Source organism: Myodes glareolus, chromosome 12 (assembly GCF_982192425.1).
Source record: "Myodes glareolus chromosome 12, mMyoGla1.1, whole genome shotgun sequence".
NCBI lineage: Eukaryota > Metazoa > Chordata > Mammalia > Rodentia > Cricetidae > Myodes > Myodes glareolus.
Genome location: NC_142037.1, coordinates 10,431,162 through 10,448,875, shown reverse-complemented (window position 1 = coordinate 10,448,875; position 17,714 = coordinate 10,431,162).

Here is a 17,714-nt window from a genome sequence, read left to right as displayed (position 1 = left end):
GGTTTCTTAGGGTATCATTGAGGGACTTATTCATTTCTTCATACTTTTTGTTATTCTTCTTATCCATTTCTTTAAGGGAGTTTTTCACTTCCTGTTTAAGGGACTCTATTACTTTCTTAATGTTACGTTTAAAGTCTATTTCTTCTACGTTTTCTGGATTAAGGTGTTCAAGTCTTCCTGTTTCGTGTTCGCTGGATTCTGGTGTTATCATGTTGTTTTTCAGATTGTTGTAGGAATTCTTGTATTGGCGTCTGCCCATCTCTTCCTTCAAATGCCTTCCAGAAGGATGGATCTTCTGGTATGGGATCTAGGCCGCTTGCTGACCATGACCTTGCAGGCAAAAGGGCACACTTGCTGGGTGCAGGCTCAGTGGGACAAAGAAACTCCTGCAGCAGTTGCACTCACCACCCTGTCCCCAGACCCTCCGTCCCAAAGCAGGCTGAGGTGGGAGATTCTATGACCCGCAGAAGAAAAGTGGTTCTTGGGGGGCAAGCTGAGCTCCCTTTCCTGGGCTTCCTGCTGGCCTCCAGTAGGGTGCACACTCACCCCTCTGGAAGGACAGATCTTCTGGTACAGGATCCTGGCCACTTGCTGGCCAGGGACCTCGCGGACAAAAGGGCGCACTTGCTGGTTGCAGACTCAGTGGGACAAAGAATGTCCTGCAGCAGTTGCCCTCATCACTTTGACCCCAGCCCCCAGCCCCAAAGCAGGCTGAGTTGGGGAATCCTATGACCCCGCAGATGGAGAGTAAATTACTTGTTTTTTGATATCTAGTTTGAGTTTCTTTTTTATTTTGGATATTAGTTCTCTATTAGATGTGGAGTTGGTGAAAATCTCTTCTTATTCTGTAGGTTACCACTTTGTTCAAATGATTGTGACCTTTGCCTTAAAGAGCTTTTCAGTTTCATGAGGTCCTATTTATTAATTGTTAGTCTTAGTGCCTGTGCTGTTGGTGCTCTGTCCAGAAACTTACCTTCTGTGTCAAAGGACTCAAACTATTCCTCACTTTCTCTTCTGTTGGAATCACTCTATCTGCTTTTATTTGAAGTGTTTGATCCACTTGGACTTGAGTTATGTGCAGGGTGATAGTTATGGATCTGTTTGGATTCTTCTATACCCATCCATCCAGTTTTGTCAACACCATTTGTTAAAGGTCTTTTTTCCAGGGTATGTTTCTGGCTTTATCAAAAATCAGGTGTCCATGTGTGTGCCCGTTTATGTCCGGGTCTTCAGTTTGATTCCATTGGTCAACATGTCTGTTTTTATGCCATTACCATGCAGTTTTTATGACTACAGCTCTGTATTACAACTTGAATCATCAGAGAGGCGTCCTCTGGCAGCAGATGTAGGGACCCACAGTCAGACCTTATGCAGAGATAGAATAAAAATGGGAGGTCAGATCCCTCCCCTCAGAGCTCAGTGGAGAATGTAAGAGCCAGAAGGGATGGAGGACAACAGAACAAAGTCCTCTGAGTCAGCTAAGCAAGGTGCAGGCGAGCTCACAGAGACTGAAGCAGCAAGCACAGGGCCAACACCAGGTGCTCTATGTACATATTACAGCTTTTAGTTTAGTGATTTTTTTTTTTTTAGGAAACAAATCACTAGATTGGGTTAACTGAAGTGGGAAGACAACCATAAATGTAGGCAGCATTAACCGTGGGGTTCAGGAATGAATACAAAGAAGACCAGGAATTCATCTTCTCTGCTTGCTGACTGTGGACACAGTGGGGGGACAGCTGCTTCATGCTCTTGTCACCATTATGATAGCCTCTATATTCCAACCATGTCCCCAAATAAGCCATTTCTTCCCTTGAGTTGCTCTGTCAGGTCTTCTCCCAGTCAGCAGTGAGGGAAGTGAGGAACACTTCCGGTCCCTTTGTAGGCTCCGAGGATCATTACACACCCACACACGACAAACCTTAGCTTTAAGTCTCGAACCTACACCACTAGGCCTGCTTAGGTTTGTTTTTCATGTTTTGCTTCACAAGTATATTTAATTTTTCTTGTTTTACTTTGATGATGGATTTTCAAAAATTTTTTTGTTGTTCTTTAAACATAAAGCTGAAGAACAAAAAGGCATGGCTAAGACACACCATCTCATATTTCCATTCTCCCTCAGGTCCTCGAGTTCCCTGACCTCCAGTGAGGCTAGCAGGGCTAGGTTTGGGGGTGATCTGAGAAGCCGAGAGGGCGTCAAGGTAGAGGACAGGCTCTCCTTCCTGTCTCCATTCCTATTTACCTGGTCCTGAGGCCGGGACCCTGGATTGAAGATCAAAAGTGATTGAGATTCAGTCAACTTTGAGCCAACTGCAAATGAAACCCCATCATTCTCGTTGCCTCACCACGGACCCTGCCTGCTTTCTCACTACCAGGTACTTTTGTTTAACGAGGTTTGCTCAGGATTCTGTGTGACTGTGTCATAGCGAGGATCTTTCCCATCTTACCCGCTAGGCTGAGACACTGGTAGAGGCAGTCACTTTAAACTCAAACATTTTGCTCTTTATTGACTGTGTGCTGCTCTTCCCAAGCTTGGACATTTCATGTCTCCCACTGATGACATTTTGTTAGGGAGCCATACTCCTCAATGCATGCTGTTTCTCACAGGCCAACCTCCATTGCCTTGTCTCCAGGAGTCAGCAACCTACAGCTCACCTGTCTCTGCTACTGTTTGCAGTCAGCTCGATTGTAGGCTGACTTATAAAATAAGAGGAGAATAAGGGATGTCAGAAACCCAGAATTCTCGCCCTCACCCGCCTCAGCCTTTCTGTACTATATCGTACTTGACATGTGGGCATACTTTCCAAGATTCCCTAGAGGATTAGAGCCTACAGGAAAAGGTGCAGGGTAGCCTAACTGGTCCCGCAGAGTAAATTGGAACACTAAAAAGATTAAAAGTGGAACTGAGGGTGGGGGGAGAGAAAGTTGTGGGGACGGATTCTGCCTTTAGAACTCTGTGGGCAATGCATCTTGTCCTGACAGGTTCATAGCTTACTCTGTTGGGGAAGCACTTTGTAATAACCGGGCAAGGCTCAATACGCCTGCCTCTAATTACTCCCCTGGAAATTACATCTTATTTTAAAGACTTGGTCTACCTTTGTTAGCCTGTATTTAGGACTACCTCCAAAATATGAATCCAGGAAAGAAGTCATAAGCTAGATAATAGAAACTTTGCAAATAATAATGAAGTACGTGGAAGCAACTTCGATCAAGACAGATCAGAGTGCGGTCTGCCTGCCTGCTTGTCAAAAATCAGCGATGGAGTTTGCCTGGCAGTGGTTCAGACCCAGGGCAGCAAGCAGTTCCAGAGAGAAGCCGGTGAGGTGGTGGGGTCAGAGCATGATGTTATTCAGAAATCTTTGCTGTTTCCATTTGTGTGTGTGTGTCTGTGTGTGTGTGTGACCAATTTTATTTTATTTTTTTAAATTAAGAAATGCTTGTCATGAAATAGCCAGCAGAGGGCTCTCAAAGGAACTTGAGTGCTCTTAAATATTCATGTGGTGTCTAAGCACTGAGTTCTCCTTATTGAACTTGTTAAAAAGGAAAAACAAAATGAACTGGAGAATGATTGCAAAAGAGTAAAGCCTCAGTACATGTCACTGGCATTGACCTTCCCAGGGAACCAGGTGCCTCAGTACATGTCACTGGCATTGACCTTCCCAGGGAACCAGGTGCCTCAGTACATGTCACTGGCATTGACCTTCCCAGGGAACCAGGTGCCTCAGTACAGACACAGCATTGGCCTTCCCAGGGAACCAGGTGCTTCAGTACAGACACAGCATTGACCTTCCCAGGGAACCAGGTGCCTCAGTACAGACACAGCATTGACCTTCCCAGGGAACCAGGTGCCTCAGTACAGACACAGCATTGACCTTCCCAAAGAAACAGGTGCTTCAGCAACAGGCCAGTGGTGGCAAATGTCTCCCGCCCGCAGGTTGTTTCCTGCAGCCAGTTCTAGGCAGTATTGAGATTCCTGCTTCTTCGTTGTTGAAGTTAGCGGTGGATGGTGATGGCTTGTTCATGCACTTGTGTGTCATGTTGGAAATAGACTTACTACAGAAGGGAGTCCCTTTCCAGATAGTTTTTATTATTATTTCCCACTTATGAATCAATGTGTGAATATTTTACCTGCATGTTCGTATGTGCACCATGTTCGTGCATGTATTAGTAGAGTCCAGAAGAGGCTGTCAGAATTGGAGTCACAGGTGGCTGTGAACTGATCAGTGTGGATTTGGGGAACCAGGTCCTGTGCTAGAGCAGCAAGTGCCTTTAAACTATTGAGCCATCTCTCCACCCCCTCCCTTTTCAAGAGCTCAATGAAGATTTTACCAATAAATTGAATCAATGTGAATAAAAACTGGTCACATATGAGGGCTGTGGGATCCCTACCCTCCCATGTGGGGACAGAGGGTGGACTACCAGGTTCTTAAACATCCTTCTGGGAATCCGGGGTCAGCTGCTCCATTTTTAAAAAATTTGTTTTATTTTATTTTATTTTTTGAAACAATCTTTTTTTTATTTTATATATCAATCCCAGTTCCCTCTTCCTCCCCTCCACCGCCACCTTTCTCCCTACCCTGACACCCCATCCATTCCTCAGAGAGGATGAGGTCTCCCATGAGGAGTCAACAAAGTCTGGCACATTACTTGAGGCAGGACCAAGGCCCTCCTCCATATATCTAGGCTGAACAAGGTATCCCTCCATAGGGAATGGGTTCCAAAAAGCCAGGGATAAATACTGGTTTTATGGCCAGTGGCCCCACAAACTGCCCAAGCCACATAATTGTCACTCACATTCAGAGGGCCTAGTTCAGTCCTGTGCAGGTTCCCCAGCTGTCAGTCCGGAGTCAGTGAGCTCCCACTAGCTCAGGTCACCTGTTTCTGTGGGTATCTCCATCAGGATCCCTTTGCTCATATTATTGCTCCTCCCTCTTTATGACTGGCTTCCAGGAACTCAGCCCAGTAATTAGCCATGGATCTCCGCATCTGCTTCCATCAGTTACTGGGCTAAGGTTCTATGATAACAATTAAGGCAGTCATCAATCTGTTTACAGGGAAGGACAGCTAAAACACCTTCTCCACTATTGCTTAGATTCTTAGCTGGGGTCATCCTTGTGGATTCCTGGGAATTTCCTTAGTGCCAGGTTTCCTGCTAACCCCATAATGGCTCCCTCTATCAATATACCTCTTTCCTTGCTCTCCCTCTTTGCGCTTCCCCCAACTCGACCTTCCCAATCCCTCCTGTTCTCCTTCCTGCTCCCCTTCTCCCCTTCTCACTTCCCTTTCACCCTCCACCCTCCCTCCCATACTCCCACTTTATTCAGGAGATCTTGTCTATTTCCCCTTCCCAGGAGGATCCATGTATGTCTTTCTTTGGGTCTTCCTTGTTTCCCGACTTCTCTGGGGTTGTGGACTGTAGGCTGGTTATTCTTTGCTTTATGTCTAATATTCACTTATGAGCGAGTACATACCATGTTTGTATTTCTGGGTGTGGGTTACCTCACTCAGGTTGTTTTTTTCTAGTTCCATCCATTTGCCTGCAAATTTCAAGTTGTCTTTTTTTCTTTTTTTTTTTTTTACCGCTGAGTAGTACTCATTGTGTAACTGTACCACATTTTCTTTATCTATATTCTTCAGTTGAGGGGTATCTAGGTTGTTTCTAGGTTCTGGCTATTACAAATAATGCTACTACGAAGATAATTGAACAAATGTCCATTTGGTATGAGTATCCATCCTTTGGGTATACACCCAAGAGTGGTTGGTATTGCTGAATCTTGAGGGAGGTTGATTCTCAATTTTCTGAGAAACCGCCATACTGAATTCCAAAGCAGCTGTACAAGTTTGTACTCCCACCAGCAATCCCACATCCTCTCCAGCATAAGCTGTCATTAGTGTTTTTGATCTTAGCCATTCTGACAGGTGTAAGATGGTATCTCAGAGTAGTTTTCATTTGTATTTCCTTGATGGCTAAGGATGCTGAGCAATTCCTTTTGAGATTCCTCTGTTGAGAATTCTCTCTTTAGGTTTGTATCCCATTTTTAAATTGGATTATTTGGTATTTTGATGTCTGATATTTGAGTTCTTTCTGTATTTTAGAGATCGGCCCTCTGTCAGATGTGGGGTTGGTGAAGTACTTTTCCCATTCTATAGGCTACCATTTTGTCTTGTTGACTGTGTCCTTTGTCTTACAGAAGATTCTCAGTTTTAGGAGGTCCCATTTATTAACTGTCAATCTCAGCGCCTACTGAGAAATCTACTGGGGTTATATGTAGGAAGTGGTCTCCTGTGCCAATGCGTTCAAGGCTACCTCACACTTTCTCTTCTTTGAGGTTTAATGGCTGACTTTATGTTGAGGTCTTTGATCCATTTGGACTTGAGTTTTGTGCATGGGGATAAATGATCTATTTGCATTCTTCTACATGTCGACATCCAGCTATGGCAGCACCATTTGTTGAAAATATTTTCTTTTTTTCTATTGTATAATTTTAGCTTTTTTTCTCAAAAATCAAGTGTTCATAGGTGTGTGGATTAATATCAGGACCTTTGATTCGATTCCATTGGTCCTCCTGTCTGTTTTTATGCCAATACCATTTTTTTTCATGACTGTAGCTCTGTAGTAGAGTTTGAAGTCAGAGACTGTGATGCCTTTGCAAGTTCCTTTATTGTACAGGATTGTTTTGGCTATCTTGGGTTTTTTGATTTTTCCATATGAAGTTGAGTACTGTTCTTTCAAGCTCTGTGAAGAATTGTACTGGGATTTTGATAGGGATTGCTTTGAATCTGCAAATTGCTTTTGGTAAGATTGCCATTTTTACTATGTTGGTCTTACCTATCCAAGAGCATGGAAGATCTTTCCATTTTCTGATATCTTCTTCAGTTTATTTCTTCAAAAACTTAAAGTTCTTATTATATAGATCTTTCACTTGTTTGATTAGAGCCACACCCAAAATATTTTGTATTTTTTGTGGCTATTGTGAAGGGTGATGTTTCTCTGATTTCTTTCTCAGCCTGCTTATCGTCTGTATATAGGAAGACTGCTGATTTTTTCTGAGTTAATCTTGCATCCTGCCATATTAAGGTGTTTATCAGCTATAGGAGTTCCCTGGTAGAATTTTTCAGGTCACATATGTATACTACCATATCATCTGCAAATAGGAAGGTTTGACTTCTTCCTTTCTAATTTGTATCCCCTTGATCTCCTTCTGTTGTCTTATTGTTCTAGTTAGAAGTTTTAGTACTATATTGAATAGATATGGAGAGAGTGGGCAGCTTTGTCTTGTTCCTGATTTTAGTGGAATTGACTTTGAGTTTCTCTCTATTTAGTTTGGTGTTGACTGTTGACTTGCTGTATATTGCCTTTATTATATTTAGGTATGTTCCTTGTATCCCTGCTCTCTCCAAGACCTTTATCATGAAGGGGTGCTGGATTTTGTTGAAGGCCTTTTCAGCATCTAATGAGCTGATCATGTGGGTTTTTCTTTCAGTTTTTGGATTTCATTGACAGATTTTCGTATGTTGAGCCATCCCTGAATCTCTGGGATGAAGCCTACTTGATTATGGTGGATGATTTTTCTGATATATTGTTGGATTTGATTTGTCAATATTTTATTGAGTATTTTTACATCAATGTTTATGAGGGAGATTGGTCTGTAATTCTCTTTCTTAGTTTCATCTTTGTGTGACTTGGGTATCAGGGTTATTGTAGCCTCATAAAGAGTTTGGCAGTGTTCCTTCTGTTTCTATTGTATGGAGCAATTTGAGGAGTATTGGTATTAGCTCTTTGAAATTCTGGTAGAATTCTGCACTGAAACCATCTGGCGCTGTGGGTTTTTTTTTTTGTGTGTGTGTGTGTGGTTTTTTTTTTTGGAGACTTTTGATGACTGCTTCTATTTTCTTACAGGTTATAGGTCATTTTAATTGTTTACCAGCTATTGAATTAATTTTGGTATGCAGTACCTATCTAGAAAATTGTCTGTTTCCTTTAAATCTTCCAATTTTGTGGAGTACAGGTTTTTGAAGTATGACCTTGTCATACTTATGAAGGGGCCTGCTTGTTGAGGGTTTCTGGCCCTCCCGGTACCCCACAGCCAGCAAGCCTCCAAAAAAATCACACAGAGGACTCCATAAGATTATAAACTTATTGGCCCATTAGCTCAGGCTACTTATTAGCTCTTATAACTTATGTTAGCCCGTTATTTTTATCTATGTTAGCCACATGGCTCAGTACCTTTCTCAGAGGGGCAACTTACATCTTGCCTCTCCGGTAGTCTGGACAGAACTGCAGAGGGAGCTTCCTGCTTTCCAGAATACTCCTGTTCTCATTGCCCCGAATCTATTTCCTGTCTGGTTGACCCACCTATACTTCCTGCCTGGCCAATCAGCATTTATTATTTAAAACATGATTGACAGAATACAGACAATTTTCTCGCACCACTTCCCCCTCTTTTTTTTTTAAACAAAGGAAAATATCCATAGTCCATTTTTTGGGAATGTGGGCATAGTATTCCAGGCTGGTTGGGGGCACTGATAATCTTATGGGGTCCTAAAGAAAATTTAGAGTTATAATCAAGTCCTGACTGGAGTATCCTGTGAGTCTTGATCATCTCAGGCAGCAGTCTTGAATCTGTTCTAGATGTAGAACTCAGACATCCAGGCCATCTATTTCTACTGGAGATTTCTCAGGTGGTCTTCCTTGATCAAACTGGATTTTTCTTATCTCAGAATGAATCCACAGCCTCTCATTTACTGTGGAAACAAAAGCAAGATCTCTTCTCCAAAGTAACACACCTTTTGACTTCAATTTTGAAGTCAAGGTATTTTCAGAATACCTATTGTGGATTAATTCAGCAGCATTTATAAACAAATATCTTTTAGCAGCTGTTGCTCCTTCCTCAGCATTCAAACCATTCAAAAAGAGCATAATAGCATATAATATCAAGATTCTCTGTGTATTTTCCATCTTTGTGCAGTTTTATTTTTACCTCTATTTCTTTTATTTTTACTTTTACTTTTTGAGACAGGTTCTCTGTATATCTTTGTCCTGGAATAACTCTGTAGACCAGGCTGTCCTTGAACTCACAGAGATCCCTCTGCCTCTGCTTCCCTAGTGCTAGGATTAAAGGTGTGTGCTACCACACCTTGAACTAACAGAGATCTGACTGTCCCTGCCTCCTAGGCATTGGGATTAAAGGTGCATGCTATCACACCTTGAAGTCACAGAGGTGCCTCCCAAATGTTGGGTTTAAAGGTGTGTACCACCACACCCAACTGCTCCTTTTTTTCTTTTTTTACTTTTAAGAACTTTAACCTTTAACCTGCATATATTTTTAACACTCTGTAAACCATTTAGAGGTTTTCTTTGTTTTTGAATCTCTCTTTACTGTATAATCTCTTTTTTTTGACCACATGAGTCTTTATGGAGAAAATTTAAGTTGTGGCTTTAATGGCTAGATCCAGCCCATTCCTTAGCTTTCCAGCCTCATGGCGGAGGTACCGGCTGTAGCCATTTTTATTGCCATAACTCAATGGCATTTCAAGGTCCTTACCAGCAAGCAAGCTGCCGCATTCTGCTCATAGACCACACTCAGTCAGACTGCCTGCCTGAAAGAGTCAGAGTTTGCCCTGGTAGGACAGCCCAGAAAGCTGGCCTTTTAAAACAGCACAGCTTTTTTTCCTGCTACAGCTGAAAACTGAGAAGCATTCAGTCAACTTTTCATCAACACCATTTAAGTGTTTTGTGGCAGGACCTCTTAAAAGAGCTGCAGGGTTTTGCAGCTAAAGCTGAGTCAGGAAGCCTCTCTTAGATGAGAGCACTTGCTTGCCTCTATCAAGCATAGCAGACCCGAGAAATTGCTGCTACCAAGAAGCCATGCTTTACTCTAGAAGTTTTGTCTAGAATTTTTGTCTAGAATTACTTCCCAAGCTCTCTCAGGCTTTATGTGGATTCAGTTATCCACACGTTGGCATCATTTTGTAGAAGGAACAGCGGGCCTGCTTCTCGTCCCACCTGGCTCCTGCACGATTAGCTTTACACCCGAAATAACAACACATAAATTGTATTCATTTAAAAACTGCCTGGCCCATTAGCTCTATTCTCTTACTGGCTAACTCTTACATCTTGATTAACCCATTTCTATTAATGTGTGTAGCACCACGAGGTGGTGGTTTACCAGGAAGATTCTAACCTACGTCCATCTTGGGCCGGTACTTCATGTGTCTTCCTGCCTCTGCTTTCTTTCTCCCACAATTCTGTTCTGTCTTCCCCACATACCTATGTTCTGACCTATCAGGCCAAGCAGTTTTCTTTATTAATTAACCAATGAAAGCAACACATAGAAAGAAGACCCATAAAGCTAGTCAGGCGGCCGTGAGCAGGGTGGCAGGATTGCAGCCCACTGCTCCTTTTGCAACATGACCTAATGATTCCCTGGATTTCCTCCATGTCTGTTGTTACGTCCTCCTTTTCATTTTCGATTTTATTAATTTGAATGTTCTCTCTCTGCCTTTTGGTTAGTTTGAATAAATGTTTGCCAATTTTGTTGATTTTCTTAAAGAACCAACTCTTTGTCTCATTGACTCTTTGTATTGTTTTTTGTTTCTATTTCTACTTGTATTTTGTTTCTATTTTATTGATTTCAGCCCTCAATTTGATTATTTCCTGGCATCAACTCCTCCAGGGTGAGTTTTCTTCCTTTTGTTCTAGAGCTTTCAGGTGTGCTGTTAAGTTGCTAGTGTGAGATTTCTCCAGGTTTTTCATGTAGGCACTTAGTGTTGTGAACTTTCCTCTTTGTACTTCTTTCAGAGTATCCCATAAGTTTAGATATGTTGTGCATTCATTTTCACGGTATTCTAGGAAGTCTCTAATTTCTTCCTTTTTTTCTTTCTTAATTCCCAGGGTGATTCATTTGAGCATTGTTTAATTTCCATGAGTTTGTGAGCTTTCTGCAGTTAGGGTTGTTGTTGAATTCTAACTTTAAGCCATGGTGACCTGATAAGATACAGAGGGTAATTCCATTTTTTTAAAAAAAAATCTGTTGAGGTTTGCTTTGTGAGCAAGTATGTGCTCAATTTTAGGGAAGGTTCCATGAGGTGTTGAGAAGAAGGTATATTTTTTTGTGTTTAGGTGGAATGTTCTATAGATGTCTTTTAAACACTTAACATCTGTTAGTTCCTTTATTTCTCTGTTAAGTTTCTGTCTGGCAGACCTGTCCAGTGGTGAGAGTGGGGTGTGGAAGTCTCCCACTATTAGTGTGTGTAGTTTAATTTGTAATTTAATGCTTTTGTAGTTTAATGTGTAATTTATGTTTTATAAATGAGGGTGCCATTGTATTTGGGGCATAAATGTTCAGGATTTAGACTTTATCTAGATAGATTTTTCCTGTGACAAATATGAAATGTCTTTCTTATCTCTTTAATTTCAGTTTGAAGTCTATTTTGTTAGCAATTAGGATAGCTGTAGCAGCTTGTTTATTAGTTTGATTTGATTGGAATATCTTTTCCCAACCCTTTACTCTAAGGTAATATCTTCTTTGCAGTTGAGCTGTTTCTTGTATGCAGAAGAATTATGGATTCTGTTTTCGTATCCAATCTGTTAGCCTGTGTCTTTTTATAGATGAATGGAGTCCATTGATATTAAGAGATTTTAATGACCAGTGATTGTTAGTTCCTGTTATTTTTGGTTTTGTTATTGTTGTTGGTAGTGTGTGTGTGTTTCCCTCCTTTGGGTTTTGTTGGTGTGGGATTATTAAAAACCTTGCTGGGTATAGTAGTCTGGGCATCTGTGATCTCTTAGTGTCTGCAGAACATCTGTCCAGGACCTTCTGGCATTCAGAGTTTCCACTGAGAAGTGGGGTGTAATTCTGATAGATCTGTGTTTTTATGTTACTTGGCCATTTCTCTTTGTCAGCTCCTCTGTGTTTATCTGAAGTCTGTGTGAGTGGGTTTGGATTATATTTTATGGGACTTAGTGGCTGGGGCTAACATTTTAAAGTGTGATCATGGGGATCACCGCAGGGCCTTGCACATGCTAGGCAAACACTTTATCACGGAGCCCCACCTGCTGTTCTAGAACTGCTGAAGAGTAGAGGACCTTTCAGGGAGGCACACTATTAAAGCCACCTTCTTCCTTACCTGTGAACCTGGGTATGATGCCAGCATCTTTTTCTTCATTTCTGGAACTTCCAAATTTGCAGGTTTTCTCTGATACATTCTGGAGCAAATTTAAGTGGTTTCTAGAAGCAATGAGCTTTTAAATCCCTTTTAACCTCTCGATTGTCACAATGGGCTTGAATGGAGCCACACTACTGAAGCGTATTATAGATATGTGTCATGTCAGGTGTCCAGTTCCTTGCTGTGCACCTGCTCATGGACTCTCGTTCAATCTTTGAAACCCTTCTTTGGTTGTTCTGACACCTGTGACTCCACTAAGTGTTCAAACCCGCCTTCTCAAAGGTGGGTGTACACTGTCATGACTTCCTTATGGGGGGTCAATTTCATACTAGTGAGGTGTTCCTGTTACAGGTCTATTCTTCTCTAACACTACTGTAATTATATGATTATGCCAGAGGGCTTTTTTTTTGATGCTGGTATTGTCTTACTCTTTTACTGTCAGGCCATTTGTGTCTTTGTTTAGAATATGCTTCTTGGAGCTAGTGTAGAGGTGCTTTTCTCTCCAGTCTCGCCACCCCCACAGTTAGTTTTCATCATGTTATTAACTGCTTACATCTTACATTACTACAGTTGTGGTGTAGGAGATCCTTCTGTTTGTGTGTTGCCTTTATTGGTTAATGAATAAAGAAACTGCCTTGGCCTTTTGATAGGGCAGAACTTAAGTAGGTGGGGAAAACATCCGAATGCTGGGAGGAAGACGGGCAGAGTCAGAGAAGCCATGGATCCTCTGCCTGAGATGGATGCTGGTTAGAATCATGCCAGTAAGCCACAGCCTCGTGGTGATACACAAATTAATAGAAATAGGTTAAATTAAGATGTAAGAATTAGTCAATAAGAAACTAGAGCTAATGGGTTAAGCAGTGTTTTAATGAATACAGTTTCTGTGTGATTATTTTGGGTGTAAGCTAGCCTAGTGGACGGGATGAACATGCAGGTCCTCTCCTTGCAACACAGTTGGGCTTAAAATATGTGTCCTTAGTGTTTGAATTTCTGGGGTTTATTTGCCTTTCTCTTTTCTACTTTTTTCTTTCTCTATGGATTTAAAAAAATAATTAGATTTTTCTTTGCCTTATTGGCCTTTAGTTTAGTGGTGGTAAGAATTTATCGAATCTGTCTCTGTCTCTGTCTCTCTGTCAGTGTGTCTGTGTGACTGTGTGTGTTTATAGACTAGGCTGGCTGGCAAGCCTTGTATGGATCTCCCTGTCCCCACCTCCAGCTTTGCTGTGGGTCTCAGAGATTGAACGTGGGTATCAGGATTAGTGGCACAGGTGCCTTTACTCTGCAGAGCCATCTCACTGGATTCCATAGAATACTTCCTTACACCTCATGCACATTGCTGTCATGTGTCTAGATGACTCAGTGACCAATGGATGACTGCTGTTCCTTCATCATTCATTCAGCACCAAGTTTACTGTATGTGGAAGTTGAATGAATCTCTTAAACACATCCTGCTAAGCAGTCCCCATTCTGCCATGCTTTCACCAGATTCCCAAACTGACCTGTGCTTATCAATACTACCTGATCAGGAGAGAAGTATGATAGACAGGAAGCTGGGGTGATAACATGTATAGCAACCTTTGTAAGCTAAAGTTACCGAAACGGTTTATACTCTAGAGCAGTATTAGCTTACAGCAGCATTGTGTAGACGATACAGACTTCTTTTCTTTTTTAACTTTCTTTTTATTTATTCTTTGTATCCTTCATATCATGCATCTGATCCCATTCATTTCCCTGTCCCTTAGGATCTGCCTTCTGCCCTTGCAACCTCCCCCCTCAAGATAAAATGAAATAAAATTTAAGAGAAAAAAAGGAAAAAATCAGGCTCGTCATGGAAGCTTAGTGTGACACGGTGAGTCATAAGAAACAGATTTTGTTGACACCCCTACACCCAGAAATGCACAGTCTCTGCATGAGTGATGTCTTTGCACACCAGTTATGCCTGAAGCTTCGTGACACATCACTGTCCTCCAGTTTCTATGGTTCTCATTAGGCTTCATGGTTGTGTTGTGCATTCTGAATTTTTGATAACGTGGAAGTTGAGAATAGATGCTCAGTATCAGCCTTCACACGCACACCGTGGTATGTGTACCTACACTCAGAGTGGTACCTATTGTACACACAAATGCAAATCACACACACACACACACGCAGACACACGCAGACACACACACACACACACACACACACACACACACACACACGAGCCTGCCCTCTGAATCTTTCTGGTATATGTCTTAGCATGTGTGACATCAGCCATCCCAGTGAGGTAGCCAGGAAAACCCTCACTAGAAGCTGAGTTGTTGGGGTTGCCCAAACCTGGACCAAATAGACTTCTTTGTAAAGAAAAATCATGTGTGTGGCTGGAGAGATGGCTCAATGCTTAAGAGTGATGGCTGCTCTTATAGAAGACCTGGGCTCAGTTTGCAGCACCCACCCACTTGGCAGCTAACAACTGTTTGTAACTTCAGTCCCAGAGGGTCTTACAACCTCTTTTGGCCTTCACAGAATTGCATATAATATTCAGGTAAAACACCAATATATACATAAAACAAAAAGAAAGAAAATGAAGCCTGTGGCCTCAGGTATTTTGTTCTAGCAACAGAAGAATGAATTGGTGCACTCCCATCTGGCTGCTTTGCTTCCTCTTAAATACCTCATATTCCATTTTATCTCAGGGCCTTTGCACATTGCCCTCTGTTCCATGGGTTTTTCCTCAAGGCTAGCACCTCTTTTTGATTGAGGACTCTTCCTTTCCTGAGTCCTGGGTGAGGGACTCACAGTCTCTTCCCTCAGCACCCAGCCTCAGTCTTTTTCTTTGCTTTGTTCTTCTTAACGATGCTTAAACCACAAGGAATTTCACCATGCACTTGGCTTCCTGCTCATGACCTCCCACTGTATCGTAGTGTATTTCACCATGTACTCAGCTGCCTGCTCACGACTTCCCACTGGATTGTGTGTATTTACAGTGATAATCTCAGAAGGTGGAACAGTGCTTGGCCTGGAGTGGATGCTCACACCCATTGTCTAATGCAGGATTAAATGAATAGTGTGTAGGATGGACAAATGGGTCAGCAGTTAAGAGCCTTTGCTGCTTTTGTGGAGGACCCAGGTTCAGTTCCCAGCACCCAGATAGAAGCTCACAAACATTTGTAATTGCAGTTTCAGGGGATTTGGCACCTTCTGGCCTCCACAGGCACCAGGCACACACAGTGCACTTACATACTGGAAAAAACCATCCACAAAAATAAAAATCTTTTACAAATTTTAGAAAATAGAATGCATGTATTGCAGACTTACTGTAAGCATGTATTTTAAATGTGTCCTCACTACTGACTGGGGTCTTCAACATTCATTGTGTGCCTGAATAAAATAGTATTTCTTTAGAAATAAGATCTAACTTAGAGTTTTTTTGCTTGTTTCTTTGAGACAGGGTTTCTCTGTGTAGCTCTGGCTGTCATGGAATTTGCCTTTTAGACCAGGCTAGCCTTGAACACACAGAGATTTGCCTGCCTCATCTTCCCAAGAGCCAGAATCACAGGTGTGTGGCGCCAACACCCAGTGCAATTTAGATTTTGATTGATCTTTCCTCACCTAGATAGTGTTTTTTTCTTTTGAATTCTCTGATGTGCTAAATGCAAACAAGTTTCTGTTGTTGAGAATAAAGCGTTCCGAGTCACAGCATGAGTACCGGGGTGCTCCCCGGTGAAGGGAGGATGCTGCACGGAGTCTGTGTACTCTGGCTTTGCCTGGTGCGGTGGCTGGTGCTCTGGAACTCAGGGACCTGGACATAGTGGTCAGATGCTCCGCCAGCGAGCAGCCCCTCACTGTTGTCTTCTGTCTTCTGGTTTTAAAGATTGTGCTCACAGTAGACAATCCATTCATGTACATGACGGCTTCACAGAAGACAAAATGTCATCATTAGTAACCCTGGCCTGTAGCTGAGCCATTATGAACACAGGATGAGAAGAAACAGAATTGAAAAAAATCATGTTCCCAAAACTATGCAAAAGAGGTATCTCCTTCTCATGAAAAATTCAGAACAAGATGAATTCAGAACATAGTGTGTGTGCGTGCGTGTGTGTAGGAAACTGACAACTTTGCTTCCAGCTGGATGCCACAGTTTGCAGCAGCAGCAGCAGCTATGTCCGTGGAGGCCGTAGGTTGGTCAGCACACACTCAGGATGTTTACAGGACTGATGCTCCCAGACTGCTGGTGACAGATGGGCGTGTCTCCCACTGTAGAGCTCTGAGCCTCCTGTCTATGGTTTCAGAAAATCAGCCAGAGAAGTTGTTGCTTTAGATAGATGCTAAATATTTATGCCGTTAGAGCTGTGATTTTATTTTATTTTATTTTCAATCCTAGTCATGCTATATTTTAAACATTCGATTCACCTGTATAAAACCTAGAGGCCCAGTGAGACTGGCTGCTGATAGGACAGGCACTTGCCTCTGAGCCTAGCAACCTGAGCTCAGGCCTTGGGATACACATGGGTGAGAACTGAACTCTGAAAGTTGTTCTGGAACCTCCACTTGTGTGTCACGGCCTGCACACTGCTCTCCACAAATGTATGGATGAATACATAAATGAACGTTATGATTGGACACGTTTGAGAATTAAATACTAACAATAAGAAATAACCCACTACCATTCAGTATCTGAATACCAGCACCAAAACAAAAGGAGGACCCCTGAGTCTTGATGGCTGTTAGCTTTTAGATCACACAACAGGTGCTTCTGCTCTGGGGCCAGCACCCAGTCATGCTGTTCCCAATCATGGCTGATGTGTCTGGGATGGGGCTGGGATCGGGGTGGACAGGGCTTACCCAGATGCTTTCAGGCCCAATGATGACAGTAGAGTGTGTCTCCATTCTCTGCAGGTGCCTTGAGCCTTCGCTATAGGCTCACAGTCTGGCTATCAGGCCCTTCTTCCCTGCTCTAAAAAACCCTCTAGAGCACTTTTCCTTTACAGTGAACTCCTATACTTTCTTTTTTATAACTTATTTTATTATTTTTTTAAAAAGAAAACAAACTATTTTTTTCATTTTACATACTAATCCCAGTTCCCATTCCCTCCCCTCCTCCCATTCCCACCACCGACACCCCCATCTCACCACCCCCATCTACTTAGAGAGGGTAAGGCACATTGCTTTGGGGAAGGTCCAAGGCCTCCTTACTATATCTAGGCTGAGAAAGGTATCCATTCAAAGAGAATGGGTTCCTAAAAAGCTAGTACAAGCAGTATGGATAAATCCTGATGCTGCTGTCAGTGGTCCCTCAGTCTGCTCCAGCCATACAACTGTCACCAACTTTCAGAGGGTCTAGTTTGGTCCCATGATGGTTCCTTCCCTGTCTGGCCAGTGAGCCCCCCTTAGCTCAAGTAAACTGTGTCCCCTTCATGGTCTTGACCTCTTCGCTCATATTATCACTCTTCCCACTCTTTAGCAGGACTTTGGGAGCTCAGCCCAGTGCTCCGCTGAGGATCTCTGCCTCTGTTTCCATCAGTTGCTGGATGAAGGCTCTATGGTGACATTTAAGATATTCATCAATC